General features: G+C 57.4%; 1 non-coding gene across 1 annotated transcript; it reads left to right on the top strand.

Moving 5' to 3' along the window:
- Positions 1–2,020: 2,020 nt before the first annotated feature.
- LOC142790812 (small subunit ribosomal RNA) lies at positions 2,021–3,835 on the top strand. The gene has a single exon (XR_012889791.1). It is a non-coding gene; the product is annotated as a small subunit ribosomal RNA (ribosomal RNA).
- The last annotated feature ends 269 nt before the right edge of the window (positions 3,836–4,104 follow it).

The following is a 4,104-nucleotide window of genomic DNA, read 5'->3' as shown; positions in this document are numbered from 1 at the left end:
GCAGTGGGAGCCGCGCACGAAAGCGGCGTCGCGAGACGGCTTCGCGGTCGCTAGTCGCACGAGCTCGGCAACCGCGTCTGCCGGGGCGGAGTTCGGGACGCCGACGGCTAAGTGGGAACCGCCGCTCGGATGTTCGCCGTTTGTGGCCGAGTGAGTGCTGGCACTCCGGCGAAGCCAAACGGGGCCGATTCCGGCACGATATCGGCGTCTTTCTACGTGCTCGCCGGCGACCGTCGCACGAGTACGGCAAAGTGCGTCTGCCGGGGCGGGGTTTGCGACGCGTACGCAATAGTGAGAACCGTCGCTCGGATGTTCGTCGTCTTTCGCCGAGCCAGTGCTGGCACTCCGGCGAAGCCGAACGGAGCCGATTCGGGCACGATATCGGCGTCTTTCCACGTGCTCGCCGGCGACCGTCGCACGAGTACGGTAAACCGCGTCAGCCGGGGCGGAGTTCGGGACGCCGATGCGAAAGTGGGAAGCGCCGCTCGGATCTTCGCCGTTTTTGGAGGAGTCAGTGGCGGCACTCCGGTGAAGCCAAGGTGCGCCAATTCGCGCACGATATCGGCGTCTTTCGACGTGCCCGCCGGCCACCGTCGCACGAGTACGGCAAACCTCGTCTGCCGGGGCGGGGTTTGCGACGCCGACGCAAAAGTGGGAACCGCCGCTCGGATGTTCGCCGTTTTTGGCAGAGTGAGTGCTGGCACTCCGGCGAAGCGAAAGAGCGTGAATGCGCCCACGAAAGTAGCGTATTTGGACGTGCTTGACGGCGACCGCCGCAGGAGTACGAAAAACCACGTCAGCCGGGGCGAGCGACCCACGGCGGTCTGGGTGCTTATCGCTGCTATTATAGGGGCACCCCGGCAGACGCAGAAAGAAAAAAAAAAATGGGGACATGGCGTGCGTCACCGTGCGGCTTCGCAGCGTTGCCGAAGTCGCCGAGCCCTTCGACTGAGCCGAACGGCGGACAGGGAACGTTGGTCGGCCGTTCTAACCTGTCGGTGCCACGCCGAGACGTCGTTAAGGAAAACCGCGTCGTGGGCCTCTACGACGCCGTCGATTCGTTGTACGTTTGGTGTCCAGCGTGTCGGCGGCGAGTAGCGGACACGTCGTTCACGACTTCGGTCTTTCGCAGTCGACGCGAACTTGCGGAGAGTCGTGGTGCCTCACGTTTTCGGCAGAAACCGCGGCGGAATTTTCCCGTGCGTGCGCGCACGACCTCGGTGCTGTGCCGTCAGCGTAGTGTTGCACAAACTCGTGGCCTACCCAAGGTGCGGTACGTTTGCGGCCGTATCCTCGGTGGCAATTTCGTGAGTAGGGTCGCAAATTCTACGACCTCGGCGGGTTTGAGAGCGACGTAGACTTGTGGCACGCTCAACGTGCCACACGTTTCGGGGCACACCCGCGGTGAAATTTTCTCGAGTACGCTCGTATTAGTGCCCAAGGAGGTCTGGGTACTTATCGCTGCTATTATGTGGGGGTTCTCGTGAGCGGCGTACGCGAAAGCGACCGGGTGTCTGATATGCGGCGGGCTTCGGCCTCGTCAAGCGTGTCCTCGGGTCTGCTCCAGGGGAATCCACGGCAGTCGTCTGCAGCCTCATCCGCTTGATGCGTTAGGGGCTGGTTGTCGGACGGTGCCGTTTTACCACGATATCGAGGTGTGTTCCGTGTCGTCCTCGGGCGATTCAGATGCGAAAGCGCCGAAGACGCGGGCGTGACCCGTCGTCTGGCGGCTTTGCGGTCTCGGCTCCGTTGCTAGTTCCGGCCGGTCCACCGACAGTGCAGCGGGCTTGGGCAACCCGCACGGCGCGACCGAGTCGATGCAACGAAAAAGAGCGAGCATGAACGTGCTTCTTGCCGCACGGCTCCCACTCGTCTTTCGGGAAGGTTGTGCCGTAGCGAGCTCGAACGCCGTCATCTCGGAGTGCAAAATAAGCGTGTTGGGGCGCCTGAAGGTGGCCTCCGCCGCACACAGACTGCGTCCGGCCCGCCGAAGGCGAGGACGGACGCGCAGTCGAACGATTACCTGGTTGATCCTGCCAGTAATCATATGCTTGTCTCAAAGATTAAGCCATGCATGTCTAAGTACATGCCGAAATAAGGCGAAACCGCGAATGGCTCATTAAATCAGTTATGGTTCCTTAGATCGTTTCTTCCTACTTGGATAACTGTGGCAATTCTAGAGCTAATACATGCAGTGAGCCTGGAGCCCTTTGGGTAACGGGTGCTTTTATTAGACCAAGATCGATCGGGTTTCGGCCCGTATTGTGTGGTGACTCTGGATAACTTTGTGCTGATCGCATGGCCACGAGCCGGCGACGTTTCTTTCAAGTGTCTGCCTTATCAACTTTCGATGGTAGGTTACTTGCTTACCATGGTTGTTACGGGTAACGGAGAATCAGGGTTCGATTCCGGAGAGGGAGCCTGAGAAACGGCTACCACATCCAAGGAAGGCAGCAGGCGCGCAAATTACCCACTCCCGGCACGGGGAGGTAGTGACGAAAAATAACAATACGGGACTCTTTTGAGGCCCCGTAATTGAAATGAGTACACTCTAAATCCTTTAACGAGGATCAATTGGAGGGCAAGTCTGGTGCCAGCAGCCGCGGTAATTCCAGCTCCAATAGCGTATACTAAAGCTGCTGCGGTTAAAAAGCTCGTAGTTGGATCTCAGTTCCAGACGAGTAGTGCATCTACCCGATGCGACGGCTCGGACTGAACATCATGCCGGTTCTTTCTTGGTGCACTTCATTGTGTGCCTCGAGATGGCCGGTGCTTTTACTTTGAAAAAATTAGAGTGCTCAACGCAGGCGAGTCGCCTGAATAAACTTGCATGGAATAATAGAACAAGACCTCGTTTCTGTTCTGTTGGTTTTTGGAATACGAGGTAATGATTAAGAGGGACGGACGGGGGCATTCGTATTGCGGCGCTAGAGGTGAAATTCTTGGACCGTCGCAAGACGAACTACTGCGAAAGCATTTGCCAAGAATGTTTTCATTGATCAAGAACGAAAGTCAGAGGTTCGAAGGCGATCAGATACCGCCCTAGTTCTGACCATAAACGATGCCAACCAGCGATCCGCCTGAGTTACTCAAATGACTCGGCGGGCAGCTTCCGGGAAACCAAAGTATTTGGGTTCCGGGGGAAGTATGGTTGCAAAGCTGAAACTTAAAGGAATTGACGGAAGGGCACCACCAGGAGTGGAGCCTGCGGCTTAATTTGACTCAACACGGGAAAACTTACCCGGCCCGGACACTGGGAGGATTGACAGATTGAGAGCTCTTTCTTGATTCGGTGGATGGTGGTGCATGGCCGTTCTTAGTTGGTGGAGCGATTTGTCTGGTTAATTCCGATAACGAACGAGACTCTAGCCTATTAAATAGGTGCGGGGTTCCCAGCACCTTACAACCTTCTTAGAGGGACAAGCGGCTCCTAGCCGCACGAAACAGAGCAATAACAGGTCTGTGATGCCCTTAGATGTCCGGGGCCGCACGCGCGCTACACTGAAGGAAGCAGCGTGTCTTTATCCCTGTCTGAAAAGACTGGGTAACCCGTGGAACTTCTTTCGTGATTGGGATAGGGGCTTGCAATTGTTCCCCTTGAACGAGGAATTCCCAGTAAGCGCGAGTCATAAGCTCGCGTTGATTACGTCCCTGCCCTTTGTACACACCGCCCGTCGCTACTACCGATTGAATGATTTAGTGAGGTCTTCGGACCGATGTCCGGCGCGGCCTTTCGGTTGCGCCGGTCTGTTGGAAAGATGACCAAACTTGATCATTTAGAGGAAGTAAAAGTCGTAACAAGGTTTCCGTAGGTGAACCTGCGGAAGGATCATTAACGGATTGTGAAGGGTGAGCGCCTCGGCTGCGTCTGCGCCCGACACTTTCTGCCGCTGACCCCGTTTGGACGCGGGGTCGGCTTTTCCCCACGGGGCTGCCTGAATGTGGAGCGGCACCCCGTGACAAATTGTTGCGCCCAGCGGACGCCAACACCGCGACCTTGGACGGTCGGCCAGGTGGCGGACGCGGGTACAAACGGCGCAACGCACTCATAGGTCGGCTTTCGACCCGCCACTGCACCGTGGCTCGAAGCGCTCGAAATGCGCG

Source organism: Rhipicephalus microplus, unplaced genomic scaffold (assembly GCF_043290135.1).
Source record: "Rhipicephalus microplus isolate Deutch F79 unplaced genomic scaffold, USDA_Rmic scaffold_124, whole genome shotgun sequence".
NCBI lineage: Eukaryota > Metazoa > Arthropoda > Arachnida > Ixodida > Ixodidae > Rhipicephalus > Rhipicephalus microplus.
Note: the sequence above shows the minus strand (reverse complement) of the source record. Positions and strands in the feature narration are given on the sequence as shown.